The 15,751-nt window shown below is 41.7% G+C and overlaps 1 protein-coding gene across 2 annotated transcripts in view; it reads left to right on the top strand.

The window, feature by feature from the left end:
* smarcc1a (SWI/SNF related, matrix associated, actin dependent regulator of chromatin, subfamily c, member 1a) overlaps nt 1–15,751 on the top strand; it is a 211,297-nt gene that overhangs the window by 1,039 nt on the left and 194,507 nt on the right. The window lies entirely within an intron of this gene.

The following is a 15,751-nucleotide window of genomic DNA, read 5'->3' as shown; positions in this document are numbered from 1 at the left end:
ATGAAGTATTATCGACAGGTATTTGGGGTTAAATGGCAATGCTTTGAATGCAGTATTTTGGGGACTTTTGTTTTACTTTTGATTATTGTTATGGTGTTTGCAAATTTAGATGTGAAAGTAGTGAGTGGTCAAGTTTTTTCTCCTTGTGGTGAAATCTTCGCTGAAAGGGATTACTGACCAAATCAAATCCAGTTGTTTTTTTTGTTTGGAATAATTACAATATTCAATGTAAGGTAATTATCCAAAATTATAAAGTTTCACTTTTGCAGTGTTTCCACAATATTTTGAAATGCATGGCGATTATCACCATGCTTTTAATCCCCCATTGACATGACGGCGGAAGTTTACCTGGCTGGACAAAATAAATTAGTTCAATTTTTAATATAAAAAACTCTGAAAATTTGGCACTTTACACTTGGATAAAGGTTTACCCACTTGTCTACCACAACTTTAGCAACTGATATACAGCATAAGTGTTGCTTGACTTGACTGAGAGACTACTGGTTTTGCAATCTTATTACCACGCATGTTTGATCACATTGTAGTCATAGTGATTATGGCACATGCTGCTGTACTCCCTATTTTTGGGTAAATTATGGAGTAGTTAATGGAGGTCACAGTTTTTGCCATGTCATAAGTTCATAGCAAACAATAAGGTGCTCTGCTGTGCCCCTTGACAATAAAAAATTAATTTGAGTGTTGGCTTTGACTGTAATTTTTGGTCGTGTTCAACATAATAGCCAAATACTGTGATAAAAAAGTTCAAAATAAAAATAGTATTGGAGAATCTCAACTGCTCACGAGTATCTGTGGCGTGAGAAAGAGTTAACCTTTCAAGTTTAGTTAATTTTAAGGAACACAGTTAAACAGAGAATTGACTTGGACTCTTCAATCTGTTTTTCTCTACCCGAAATGCTACTTGAGCTCCTGAGTTTCTCCAGCACTTTGCCACATCCGGTATGCTGTCTTAACACTGCAGTGGCTACTTCTGTCGTTTAGACAAAGGCATTGCAAGCTGACTTTCACAGAAAAAGAAATGCCGGTTTAATTGGCGAATCTGGGCTTTTTCAGAAAAACTTACTTAAGTATTATGCTTACCTTGATGAAAATTGCACTTGGCAAACCACAAATTGGGATCTATGTGCATTTTTCAAAAAAAAAAGCAGTTTGAACATCCTGCAGCTGATCTGTGACAAATACTTTTAAATTTGCTGAATGGGTTTCCTCTGGGTGCTCCAATTTCCTCCCACAATCCAAAGATGTGCAGGTCAGCTAAATTGCCCATAGTGTTAGTCAGGAGTAAATGGAGAGGAATGGCTCTGGATGGGTTGCTGTTTGGAGGGTCAGTGTGGAATTGTTGGGCCAGAGGGCCTATTTCCATACTGTAAGGAATCTCATCTGAAAATGAGGGCTGTGTGGCAATGTGCAAGTTAATTGAACAAATAATTCGGGTTCAAAAACAGAAATAACTGGAGAAATTCAGCAAGTCTTGTAGCGTCTGAGGAGAGAAAGTAGAATTCGTATTTTGTGTTCAGTGATCTTCCTTCAGAACTGATGGTAGCTAAGAAAGGTAGTATGCATGCTGGAGATGGAGGTAGAAAGGAGAGGAGATGCTGTTTTCAAGAAGTCAGTGATAGATGGAGGTGGAGAGAGAGCCCAAACATTCTGGTACTGTTGGGCAGATAAAAGGATAGCTCATGATGATAAGTTGGGAGAAAGAAGAGCTCTTCAGAGGAATCTTAAGTCAGTGAAAGTGAGGCTGCTTTGAGCACAGCCCATGTCATGACAGAGTTTGAGGTGGAGGGGTGGATGAAAATCATATAAGCAATGTTGAAGCCTTAAAATTTTTGAACTTGATATTGAGTCATGAAAGTTGTAAGGACCCCAGGCAGAAAGTAAGATGCTGCTCTTTCATCTTGTGTTGTGCCTCGCTGGAGTACTGCACCAGGCCTGACACAAAAATATTGGCAGGCAATATGGTAGTCTGTTGAAGTTGCAGGCAACTGCAAGTTCTAGATCATTTTTCTGAAAATAATGTAGGTATTTAATACAGTGGTTGCTCAGTCTTTGTTTTGTCTCCCTGCTGTCAAGGAGATCATATTGTGAACAGTGAATGTAGTAGTCCAGACTGAGTGAGTGAATTACTGATACACCTGTATCTGAATCCTTGGACAGTGAGGAGAAAGGGTGGGAAACTGGCAGGTGTTGCACCTTCTGTAATTGCATGTGAGGTATTGCAAGTGGAGCGGGTTCATGCTTCCCAGAGGGAGCAATTCCTGTGAAATACTAATGAGAAAGGGAAAGGCGGTGGGTCACTGGTGATGGCACTCTACCAGAGGTGGTGGAAATGGTAGTTTTTTAATCCTTTTGGATGCAGATCCTGGGGAAAAGGAGCACCAGGGAACCCAATTGATATTGTGAGAGGGACGAGAAGCCTGTGGGCAGTTCTGCAGGAAATAGATTGGACGTAGCTAAAGGCCCAGTCAGTTAATCCTCAGTTGAGTAAACAGGTGGCTATTTCTGAGGCCCTATTGTGAAAGGTACCATTATTAGAACAGATGAAACAGAAAAACTAGGAGACTGGAATGGAATCTTTGCAGGAAGCTGGGTGAGAGGACGTTTAGTCCAGGTAACTGGGAGTTGGTGGGTTTGTTGGGGAGGCCAGACCTGTTACGTTTCTCCAGCAGTTTCTGGTTTTTGTTTCAGATTTATAGCATATGCAATTCTTTGGGTTGTTTAAGTGGTGCAGGTCACATGACTGAATCCAGAGAGCAGGAATTCACCCCCATCTTGACCGTTTGAGAACTTGGATTTCGGAATTCCAAATACAAAAACAGCTTTCAGTGAAAGTTGTCATGTAACTGCTAGGTAGTTGTCATCATCCACTCGTTCAATGGCATATAATAAAGAAGGTATTTACCAGCTTGTTTGTACTAGATTTGGCAGATATATGACTCTAATTCCATACTCTTCCCTTCTGGCAACTAAGAATCGGCAATAAAAATCAGTCCTGTAGTGACAATGTCACTGGACTGGTAATGCAGCACTTCAGACCAATGTTCTGGGGACTGTTTCAAAACCCACCATAGCAGATGGTAGAATTTGAATTTGGCAAAAATTCTGAAATACAGACCTAGTCTATTGGTAACAATGTAACCGTTTTTGATTGTCATAAAAAACCCACAGAAGGTAGTGAGTGTCTGCCAGAGGTAGTGGTGGAAGCGAAGATGATTTTGCCATTTAAGAAATATTCATACAGGTAAGTGGATGGGATGGGTATGGACCAAACACAAGCAAATGGCACTGTTTAAATTGCAAAACCTGGGCAAGTTGGGCCGAAGGGCACGTTTCCATGCAGTACATCTGTCTCCTGTCCATCTCCAGTGTAACCTCTCTTCTAATCTTCTCTTCCCATTTTCCCCCCCTCTCAGTCAAAGCAAAATGCTGAGAGACACAGTATAGTTTTACCTCCTTCATTTGTATTCCGGGCCCTGGAGGGAAAGAGAACAATTGCCCATGTCCAAGAGACATATGTTCACTGTCTTCTCTGGAAGAGCAGTTTCTCAATGAACTACGTAGCCATTTTACATGGAGGAGCATCCAAATAAGGCAACATACATATTAATTGGGTGACCGTTACAATCAGTGAGCATCAACAATAAAGACTAAGCCATCTGGTGTTACACAATGAATGTTCTTAACCTTGTTAACTGGCTTCACGTAATGAATACTTTTCACCTTGTTGTGGTTCTGTTCGCCGAGCTGGGAGTTTATGTTGCAAACGTTTCGTCCCCTTTCTAGGTGACATCTTCAGTGCTTGGGAGCCTCCTGTGAAGCGCTTCTGTGCTGATTCTTCCGGCATTTATACTGGTTTGAATCTGCCGCTTCCGGTTGTCAGTTGCTGTCAGCTGCAATGGTCGGTATATAGGGTCTAGTTCGATGTGTCTGTTAATAGAATTTGTGGATGAGTGCCATGCCTCTAGGAATTCCCTGGCTGTTCTCTGTTTGGCCTGTCCTATAATAGTGGTGTTTGTCATCTGAGTGTATGGCTACTAGGGATAGCTGGTCGTGTTGTTTCGTGGCTAGTTGGTGTTCATGGATGCAGGTTGTTAGCTGTCTTCCTGTTTGTCCTATGTAGTGTTTTGTGCAGTCCTTGCATGGGATTTTGTACACTACATTGGTTTTGCTCCTGCTGGATATCAGGTCCTTTGTCCTGGTGAGTTGTTGTCTGAGAGTGGCTGTTGGTTTGTGTGCTGTTATGAGTCCTAGTGGTCGCAGCAGTCTGGCTGTCAGTTCAGAAATGCTCCTGATGTATGGGAGTGTGGCCAGTCCTTTGAGTTGTGGCATGTCCTCATTTCGTTGCCTTTCCCTAAGGCATCCATTGATGAAATTGCACGGGTATCCATTTTTGCTGAATACCTTGTATAGGTGTTCGTCTTCCTCTTTTTGCAGTTCTGGTGTACTGCAGTGTGTTGTGGCCCTTTTGAATAATGTCCTGATGCAACTTCGTTTGTGTGTGTTAGGGTGGTTGCTTTCATAGTTCAGGACTTGGTCTGTGTGTGTGGCTTTTCTGTATACCTTCGTGGTGAATTCTCCGTTCGGTGTTCTTTGTACCATCACGTCCAGGAATGGGAGCTGGTTGTCCTTTTCTTCCTCTCTCGTGAATCGGATTCCTGTGAGTGTGGCGTTGATGATCCGGTGTGTGTTCTCTATTTCTGTGTTTTTAATGATTACAAAGGTGTCGTCCACGTATCTGACCCATAGTTTGGGTTGTAATTGCGTTAAAACTGTTTTTTCTAACCTTTGCATTATTGCTTCTGCTATGAGTCCGGAGATCGGTGAGCCCATGGGTGTTCCGTTGATTTGGTCATATATCTGGTTGTCGAATGTGAAGTGTGTTGTGAGGCCCAGGTCCAGTAGTTTAAGTATGTCGTCTTTGTTAATAGGTTCAGTGTCCTGTTGTCTGTTATGTATGTCCAGCAGGTTGGATATTGTTTCTCTGGCTAGGGTTTTGTCAATAGAAGTGAACAGTGCCGTTACGTCGAATGAGACCATGGTTTCTTCCTTGTCTATGTGTATATTTCTGATGATGTCCAAGAATTCTTGTGTTGACTGTATAGAGTGTCTGGATCTGCTGATCAGGTGTTTCAGTTTCTGTTGTAGCTCTTCAGCCAGTTTGTGTGAAGGTGTTCCTGGTAGTGATACTATGGGTCTGAGTGGGATGTCTGGTTTGTGTACTTTAGGTAGTCCATAGAATCTGGGGTTGTTGCTTCTTTCTGGTTTCATTCTTTGTAGGTCAGACCTGGTTATCTGTCTTTTTTTTGTAGGTTCCTCAGTGTGTTGTTTCACCTATTGGTGAGCTGTGGAGTGGGGTCAAACTCCCTCTTTTGGTGGGTGTTGGTGTCTGCAAGTAGTTGTTCTGCTTTGTGAATATAATCTGACTTATCCAGTATAACAGTCATTCTGCCTCTGCCGATACCCAGCAGGAGCAAAACCAACGTAGTGTACAAAATCCCATGCAAGGACTACATAAAACACTACATAGGACAAACAGGATGACAGCTAACAACCCGCATCCATGAACACCAACTAGCCATGAAACGACACGACCAGCTATCCCTAGTAGCCATACACTCAGATGACAAACAACATGAATTTGATTGGGACAACACCACTATTATAGGGCAGGCCAAACAGAGAACAGTCAGGGAATTCCTAGAAGCATGGCACTCATCCACGAAATCTATCAACAGACACATCAACCTAGAACCTATATACCGACCACTGCAGCTGACAGCAACTGACAACCGGAAGCGGCAGATTCAAACCAGTATAAATGCCGGAGGAATCAGCACAGAAGCGCTTCACAGGAGGCTCCCAAGCACTGAAGATGTCACCTAGAAAGGGGACGAAACGTTTGCAACATTAAACTCCCAGCTCGGCGAACAGAACCACAAGAACGAGCACCCGAGCTACAAATCTTCTCACAAACTTTGAACTTTTCATCTTGTTAACTGTTTGGGGCGGCACGGTGGCTCAGTGTTGGCACTGCTGCTTCACAGCGCTATGGACCCAGGTTCGATTCTAGCCTCGAGTGACTGTCTGTGTGGAGTTTGCACATTCTCCCCATGTGTGCGTGAGTTTCCTCCGGGTGCTCAGGTTTCTTCCCACAGTCGAAAGATGTGTAAGTCAGGTGGATTCATGATGCTAAATTGCCAATAGTGTTAGATGCATTGGTAAGAGGGAAATGGGTCTGGGTGAGTTAATCTTCAGAGGGTCAATGTGGATTGGTTGGGCCAAGGGATCTGTTTCCACACTGTAGGAAATCTAAACTAATCAAAACTGACGTTACATACTGAATACTACCGAATCTTGTTAAATAATTCTACACAATGAATGCTTTTCTACCTTGATAAGCCATTACTCTTGCCTCAAGCACCCGATTGTTAACTGCAAATTGTTTATCTGATCTGAGTCATGCTCAGCTGAACCTCTTGTTTCACAAAACTCAAAACTTAACTCTTTCCATACCTGCCCATACCTGACACACTTCCTCAATCTTATGCCATAACTGATAAAGGCAAGTGTCCTCCTTAGCTTTATTAACTATCCTATTAACTTGTTCTTCCATATTCAGGGATTTGTGGACAATCGCCCAAGTTCCCTCTGTGTCTCTGAGTTTCTCTGGTGTTCAGCCATTCATGAAGTACTCCTTTATCTTGTTACTCTTTTCAAAATGCATCACCTTACACTTACCAGGGTGAAATTCCATCTGCCACTGGTCTGGCCATTTTTACCAAAAATGTTCATATCCTCCTGGGACACAAGACCTTCTTCCTCAATTTCCTGTTTAACCTTCATGTCATCCGCAAGCTTTTTAATCTCTATCTTAGACTGTTTTCTCCCCTCCCTCCCACGTTTCTACCTCCTCCTTCTATTTTCTACAGGAAAACCAATTTTGGATCCACGAGACAAAACAGAAATTGCTGGAAAAGCTCACGAGTTCTGACAGCATCTACTGAGAGAAATTAGAGTTCATACTCCAGGTTCAGTGCCCCTTCCTCTGATCCAGTCGAACTGAAATGTTAAATCTGCTTTCTTGCTAGAAGTGCTGCCAGACCAGTTGAGCTTTTCCAGCAATTTCTATTTTCGTTTCTGATTCACAGCATCTGCAGTTCTTTCAATTTGTTTGGATCCAAGTTACCCTGGATACCATGTGCCCTTGACCTTCTTTCAGTCTCCTATGTAGGACCTTGACACAGGTTTTGTTGAAATCCATTATGAACTCCATCAACTGTATTATTCACATCTGCACACCTGGTTTTAGCCTCAAAAGATGGCATCATGATTTCCCTCTGACAAAGCGATCCTGACTATCCCTGATCAAATCTTGCCTCACCAACCGGAGATTAATTCTGTCCTTCAGAATTTTCTCAAGTAGTTATTTGCTTTAGTTGTATTGGAGCTGATTTAGACTGCTTCTGGACTGCAGCTTTGATCACCTTAACTCAGGAAAGATGATAATGTCATAGACCAAGTACAATGAAGTTAGGACTTATTCCTAGGATGGAGTCTGTCTTATGAGGAGTGATTGGGAAAACTTGGTCTGTGTATTCTCTTGAGCTTTGAAGAATCAGAAATGGTCTCATTGAACCCAGTAAAATACTTTAAAGGCATAGACAGCATAGATGAAAGACAATGTTCCTCCCTATTGGGAAGTTAGAAAAAGCCCACGATTTAAAAGGAATGATTGCCACTTAGGTTTGAGAAGTTTTTTTATTACCCAGAGGCTCGTAAATCTTTGCAATTTGTTACCAGAGAGGCAACTGAAGCGCAGGTTTTCAATATTTCAGTTTCAAGAGATTGGCAATCCAAAATCTATCAATGGCATGCAGGTTTTTTAAGTAAAAAATGTTGAAAAGTGAGATCAACTGTAATTTTATTGAATGATATACTCTTATTCCAGTGTTCCTGTAATCTGGATGCACAGGGCCTTGTTCTTTGCAGGCAATAATAACACGTACATATATTGAGCTTGTTTCAACTCATCAAATTATATAGCTTGTTTTTGTTCATTTTCTCGGGGCAGTGCACTCTCTTCAGAGTCAATTTGCCCACTTCAAAATTTTAAATTAAGTGTGGCAATTAACAGTCAATCATCAGCAATTCAGTGCATTTTCCAGGGCAATGGCTTGACCAAGGCATCAACTTGTAGACCGACTGGCACTCTTGTGCAGTGTAACTGTTCACTTTTGCGCTGTGAACTGATATTCTTATGAATAGTGCTAGTGATTGTCGCATGAAAGGTTGAGACAAAATATCCTTTTTCTGCAATATTCAATTTTTCGACTATCAAATGCACAGTTGTAATGTGTATGAATGTCAAAGGGATGCTGCTAAGGTCCTCTCTTGTTGGCACTTGTATGGTTCAAATGTAGCTTACCACTTAACCCACCTAAACTTAAAACATGAAAATATTACAAGAAGTCAGTTCTACATGTTTGTATACTACTTCAAAGATATGAAGCAGCAGGATCACTGCCTCAACTGAAGAAGCTGTACCTCGGTGCCTTTGTACCAAAGATGCTGCTGTAAGTGGCAACTTATGAACTCAAATGAAAAAAGTTTGTGATAAAAAAACGAATTCCATTCAATATGTCTCCAACGAAGCTCCACACCATCCTTTGAACTGTATTGGTGTTTGACTATTGTTGGCTCAGAATTGTATAGATTTTTCCCTTATGGTATATGGGGTAAACACATTGCACTTGTTAAAAAAAATCACGACTTTCTTTGGGGCAGTTATGGATACTTGGTAAATGTTACTAAAGCCCATGTTGCACAGGTGAACAAATAAAAATATTTCACAAAACCACGGGCATGTAACTTTCGTAACTTCGCTGTTACTCTTTCTACCCTGCACTTTTTAAAGTAGATATTTTTATTGAAAATTTAACCTTTTTACAAGTTTACAAAATTTTTAAAAATCCCAAGTATAAACATTGATATACAATTAAATCTTAAATAAATAATAACCAAAATTTAAGAAAAGAAAAATACCGAGAGAAAAAAACTGAACTAACTACTAATCTAACCTACAACTAACCAGAGTGTATAATTAAGTCTCTTACATTATTCAAATAAGAGAAAGAGGAAAAAAAACAATGGATAACACAGAAATTGGGTAGTGAGATATCTGCTCAGAATGTATGAACATCAAATGTAACAAAACCCGTATTCGTGCGGGATTCCTCTCCCAAGGGGCCCCGGACCAGCCAGGTTCGCCATCTCAATTAAATAAAAGCCCTTGTTAGGATGGCCGAAATATCTGTATTTGTATAATTCAAGAAGGGCTGCCATATTTTATGGAAGAATTTGGTCTTTCGGTGCACCATATTTGTAAGGAAGTTAAGGGAATACTTTCCGTAATTAATCTGTGCCAATTTGAAAGTTCGGGGGGCTCTCAGCCACCCAGTCTACCAAAATATATTTCCTTGCACAGAAAGAGAGAATAGAAAATAATCTCGTCCCATGCATATCCAGAGAGGGCAAGTTTGAAAAACCGAAAAGGAGAAATACAGGATCCACTCTAATTTCCGTTCCTAAGATTTCTGTCAGAGTACTTGCTAATTTAGTCCAATTTCTACGGATCTTGTGGCAGGTCCATAAGCAATGTACAAGAGTGCCCACCTCTATTTTACATTTAGGACACATTGTACATGCTCCTGCCTTAAATTTTGCCAATCGATCCAGTGCTATATGGGCCCTATGAAGTATCTTCAACTGAATGGCCTGAGTTCTGTTGCAGATGGTGATTCTTCTGGCATTTTCCCAAATATCATTCCACGTTTCTATAGAGATTTCTAGTCCCAAATCCTGATCCCACGTTTTGAGCAGATTGTTCATGTATCCCGATACTTCATCATGTAGTAAATGATAAATAGTACTGACGGAAGATATCCCCCTTGGCCGTAGCACACTACATTCTCTATCTGATTTATAAAGGCTATCTAGTAACGTAGTCTTCTTCTGTATGTAATCTCGAATTTGGAAGTATCGAAAGGGGTCTCCATTAAGTAATCTGAATTTCTGACACAGCTGTTCAAAAGACATCAGGACCCCGTCTTTAAATAGGTCCCCTAAACGAGATACTCCTGGATCTCCAGAATTTGAAAGTGGCATCTGTAAACCCCGGTTGAAATCCCCATGCTCCCACTATCGGAGCATAGGGGTATGTTTTATGTGAGTTGCCCTCATTTTGCCGCATTATATTCCAAGTTTTAATTGTGTTTTAGTATTATAGGGTTTTTACAGTGATCTGTGATGATTTTCCTCTTATCTGAAAATAAAAGGTTAATATGTGGGCATTTTATTTGAGAAGCCTCGATGTCCAGCCAGATTGGGTCTTGTCTGACCCGCAATCAATCAGCTATGTAACTTAATAGGGAACTTAACTGATATTTCCTGAAATCTGGGAATTCCAATCCTCCCCTTGCCTGCGGAAACTGTAGCCTCTTCAGCTTAATAAGGGGCCGTCTATGATTCCAGATAAAAGAACCCAACCATCCATATAATTTACGTAGTGCCAGCCTCGGCACCATCACCGGAAGCATTCTCATAGGGTATAGGAGACGGGGCAGGACATTCATTTTGATTAGTGCTATTCTACCCAGCCAGGAAATTGAAAGGTCTCCCCATCGCTGGAGGTCCTGCCTTATCCTTTCCAGTAATTGCACAAAGTTAGCCTTGTATAACTGACCAAATACTGGGGTAATAAAAATGCCTAAATATAAGAAACCCTCCAGGGACCACCGAAAGGGAAAGTGGGATCCGTCCACTAAGTGGGGTATCCTAGCAAGGCCACCCATTGGCATAGCCTCCGATTTTGAGAAATTTAATCTCAATTTTATAGCCTGAGAATGCACTAAATGTATTAATAACTTGGATTAAGCAAGGCACGGACATCGGAGGATTACTGAAGAATAGGAGAATGCCATCAACATAAAGGGTAATTTTATGTTTACCTGTACCAATCCTCGGGGCTGTTATATTAGGATCAGCCCGTATAGCTTCTGCTAGTGGCTCAATTATTCACATAAATAGCAATGGCAAGAGAGGACATCCCTGATGGCAGCTCTTAACCACACTGAAGCTATCCAAGCCTAATCTATGGGTAATCACAACTACTTTGGGATCACTATACAGTGTTGAGACCCATTTGGTAAACACTTTCCAACGCCAAACCGTTCCAATGTGTAAAATAAATATGACCATTCAACCCTATCGAATGCCTTTTCCGCGTCTAAATGAAACTACCACTGGTATCTTTCCCTGATGGCAGGCCTGAATCATATTCAAAACCCTTCTAACATTATTGGATGATCTACGGCCCTTAATAAACCCTGTCTGATCCTCCTTTATGATATGTGGCAATACTCTTTCTAGCCTCAATGCTAACATTTTAGAGAGGATTTTAAAATCTACATTTAGCAAGGATATTGGTCTGTTTGACGCGCAATCTTCTGGGTCCTTTCCTTTTTTTTAAGGATAAGAGAGATATTCGCCTCTTTCAGCGAAGGCGGAAGATAGCCCTGACTGTATGAGCACTTATACATGTCCATAAGTGGACCAGCCAATATTCCTGTGAATTCTTTACAGAATTCAGCTTGAAAGCCATCTGGGCCAGATGCCTTACCGCTCTGAAGTTGCCTGGTTGCGTCAAGTGTTTCTTGGAATGCTAGAGGAACATTCAAGACCGATACCTGTGCCGGAGTTAGGTCCGGAAAGGTCAAATTTTTAAAAATAATTGCATCCTCCTAGTCCTGTCTTCACAATCCTGTGATTTATATAAATCAGAGTAAAATTTTCTAAAGATTGCATTAATCCTTTTATGATCATGAGTCAAAATACCTGTACTTTCCTTGATCGACGTGTTAGTCTGAGGGGCCTCCTTTTTCTTTGCAAGAAATGCTAAGTATCTACCAGGTTTATCGCCAAATTCCTATCACCTTCGTTTTGCAAATAGTATTTTCCTCTTAGCCGTTTGGGTAAGCGTGGTGTTTAGCGTTGTCCTAAGGGCCGTAATCCTTTGCAATTTGATAATAGAAGGTCTGTTCGTGTATGCTGTTTCAGCCGCTTTTAAGCAAGCTTCAAGCAGACGCTGTTGTTCTCCCTTTAATTTTTTCAGGGTCACTGAGTACGAGATGATTAAACCTCGTGCGTAAGCTTTGATGGTCTCGCACATCATTGATGGATTGCTAGCCGTACCTAAATTAATTTCTAAAAATTTTAAATTCTTGTGAGAAATACCTTACAAATTTACTTTCATCAGGAAGGGGTTCATACGCCAATGCTGGGGGGGGGATGTCTCATTCTTCTTCGCCTTGATTTCCATATATACAGCAGCGTGATTGGAAATTGCTATACTGCCTATTTTACAGGATGATATGGAATTTAAAAAAAATCGAGGGGGCAAAAATCATATTAATTCAGGGATGGCATTTATGTGGATAGGAGTAAAAAGAAAAATCTCTGCCCTGTGAATGAAGGCATCTCCATACATCTACTAATCCTAATTCTTTGTTCAAATCCACCAATTGTCTAGATCTCGGAGATACTCCTGCAGTACTCTTGGGTATCCTATCTATTTCCGGATCCATAATACAATTCAAGTCTCCCTCTATAATTGTATGACGGGCACCGAGAGCCATCAATTTAGAGAAGGCTTCCGTTATAAATTTAAAAGGATGGGTGCCGGGGGGGCAATACAAATTTAAAATCCCATATTCCTCTCCATTTATAAGGGCTTTAATCAGACGATATCATCCAGCTTCGTCTTTTATCTGATTTAGGATTTTGAAAGGGAAATTCTTCAGAATAAGAATAACAACTCCCCTGCTTTTTGAGCTAAAAGAAGAAAAAAAGGCCTGATCAAATCCACCCTGTTGTAATTTCAAGTGTTCTTTATCCAATAAGTGTGACGCCTGTAGGAGAGCTATGCCAACCCTTTCTTTCTTGAGGTTTGATAATATTTTCTTCCTTTTGGTTGGTGAATTATTCTCCTTGACATTCCAAATGCACCACTTAACCGACTGATCAACCAGAATTGTCTGGGCAAATCTGAGCCACCGCAGGAGGGGAAACCCTAACCAGAACATCCCAAGCATGGAACATATAAAATTCACAAAAATAAAGGCTCTCTAATACACTCACAACAGTATAATAAAAAAACTATTTCTAAATAAAAAAAATCAAATGTATTTAAATGGAGATTTTCACCCTTGTTCCTGGGGGGGGGCGGAGAAGTATCACTTCCATTCCAAAGGTCCATCGTATCCTCTCCCAACCAGTGCCCCACCCTTGACCCAGGTGCTCCTCAATCAAATGAGGAAAATTTCAAATATACGACAGAGCTAGAGTTAACAGTGAACACCGTACCTCACCCCCCGCCCCCCCACCCACACGAACACTTGGATATATTTGGTAATGTTAATACCATGTATAAACATATATAACTATAAAATTACAACCTCAACAAGTAAAAAATTAAATATAATAATACAAAATAACAAGGGAAAACAACCCCACTCCTAGAGAGAGGTAAAATAGAATAAGGTAACCACCTCCCCCCCCCCCCCCCCCCCCCCACCAACATTAACTAGACCCCTATATATGTGTGTGTGTGTGTATAATAAAAAGGAGAAAATCGTTAAGTAGAGAAGGAATAAATAATTCCTTCTCCCCATCCCCCAAGATGATAAACAGTAAGGTTTTAAAAAAAAGGATGAATATATTTAAAAAAAGGGAGGGGGGGATGTAAACTGGAGTTTTGGGGGGTGGGGGGGGGGGGGGGGGAAGGGGGAGGGGGAGGAGGGCGAAAGCAAACCAACTTCAATTATCTCTTACAACTTATCTAAGAGAGTCCAAAAATTCCTTGGCCTTTTCCGGTGATCCAAAGTTATACACGGATCCTTCATGGTTAAAGCGTAGCGTTGCTGGGTAGCGCAAGGAGCACTGAATATTGAAGTCCCTTAAACACATTGAGTCCCTTCACCTCATTGAACGCCTTCCTCTTTCGGACCAGGGCTGGGGAAAAGTCCTGGAATAACATGATCTTGGATCCTTTATAGATCATGGCTTTGGTATCTTTTCCAAGATTTCTGGAGGCTTCTATGAGCATCTGCCTCTCCTTATAGCTCTGCAACAGGAACAGGACCAGGCGGGGGCGCTGGTTCGTGCCGGGCCCGCCTATTGCAACTGGTAGGCCCATTCTACCCTTACCTGGCCTGATCCAACCTCCAGATTTAAAAGCTGCAGAAGCCACTGTTCAAGGAGCGTTATAAGCTGGCCTTACTCTTCCCGTTCGGGAAGGCCCAGCAAACGAACATTTTTTAGACGACCTCCAGAATCGAGGTCGTCAATGTGGTTCTCTAAGTCCGGACTCATTGTTCGAGAGTCCGGACCTGATCCACGGCCGATTGTGCTGTAGTTTCGGAGGTCGTGGCCTTTAGCTCCGCCCCTCCGACTATGTGCTCGATTTCCTTAATGTCTCGGTCGTGCTTTTGCAGCGCGGCCGAGAGTGAGTCCCATTGGCTTTGGGATTCTTCAATAAAAACGTCGATCTTCACATCCAGTTTGGAGATTATTTCCACGAGGTTCGCCACCATATGTAAGTTCCTCGGGGCGGCTGCACTCGCCTCTGCTACAGCTGGAGAGGGTGGGGGAGGGGTTTGTGCTTGCTGAGAGCTGCGGGCTCCATTCCCTTTAGTCATTTTTACTGGAGGTTAAAATGTTTAAATTCAATACTAAACAACTAATTACATTAAGTAAAAGCTATTTTAAATGATTTAGTGAGTGTGGTGGGGGTGGGTGACCCACTTTGCCCAAGTCTTGGGAGGAGCACTGTAGACTCAGACTTGCTGGGTCATCGCCATCTTGGATCCCCCTCCCTGCACTTTTGATCTTATGTTCTCCACAATCCCATTCTTGGCTCTTTTCCTCAAGAGAAGGTTGCCAGTGAGTGCTGTCATCTGTAAACATACGATCCGCTTTCACATATCCTCTTGAGAAAAGTTTCATCAGATGACTTAGTGTGGAAACAGGCCCTTCGACCCAACAAGTCCACATGGACCTGCTGAAGCGCAACCCACCCATACCCTGACATTTACCCCTTCCCTAACACTACGGGCAATTTAGCATGGCCAATACACCTGGCCTGCACATCTTTGGACTTCATGTTCTCAATGATATTTTTACTTGTTCAGAGCACATGGGCATTGTTTGCTTGGGGAGCATTTACTTTTCTAACAACACTTGTTTTTGAGAAAGGGATAAAAACCATCAAAAAAAATAGGTCTTTCATCCCCTTGCACCTGCTCTTTCATTCAATAGGATCATGGCTGATCCAATGTGGCTCATGTCCACTTTCCTGTCCTCTCTGATCAACAATCTATTTCTGCCTTAAATATATGTAAGGACTTAGTCGCACCCCAGCAAGGAGTTCCAGAGACACTTCTTCCTTTGAGAGAAGCAAGTCCTCCTCTTCTTACTCTTACATTGGTGCCCCGAGATTGTCTGTCTGACTCTGCGCCCTGATCCTTGACTCTCCCATGAGGAGAAACATCCCCATCGTATTTACTCTGTCAAGCACCTTAACAATCCTGTTTGTTTCAGCGAGCTCGCCACATCTTCTAAATTGCAATGAATAGTCGAAACCTGTTTAGCTTTTGCTTTTATCTGACTGTAATGTCAA

This window comes from Hemiscyllium ocellatum, chromosome 4 (assembly GCF_020745735.1).
Source record: "Hemiscyllium ocellatum isolate sHemOce1 chromosome 4, sHemOce1.pat.X.cur, whole genome shotgun sequence".
NCBI lineage: Eukaryota > Metazoa > Chordata > Chondrichthyes > Orectolobiformes > Hemiscylliidae > Hemiscyllium > Hemiscyllium ocellatum.
The sequence above is the reverse complement of the archived record's forward strand: the minus strand, read 5'-3'. Positions and strand labels throughout refer to the sequence as shown.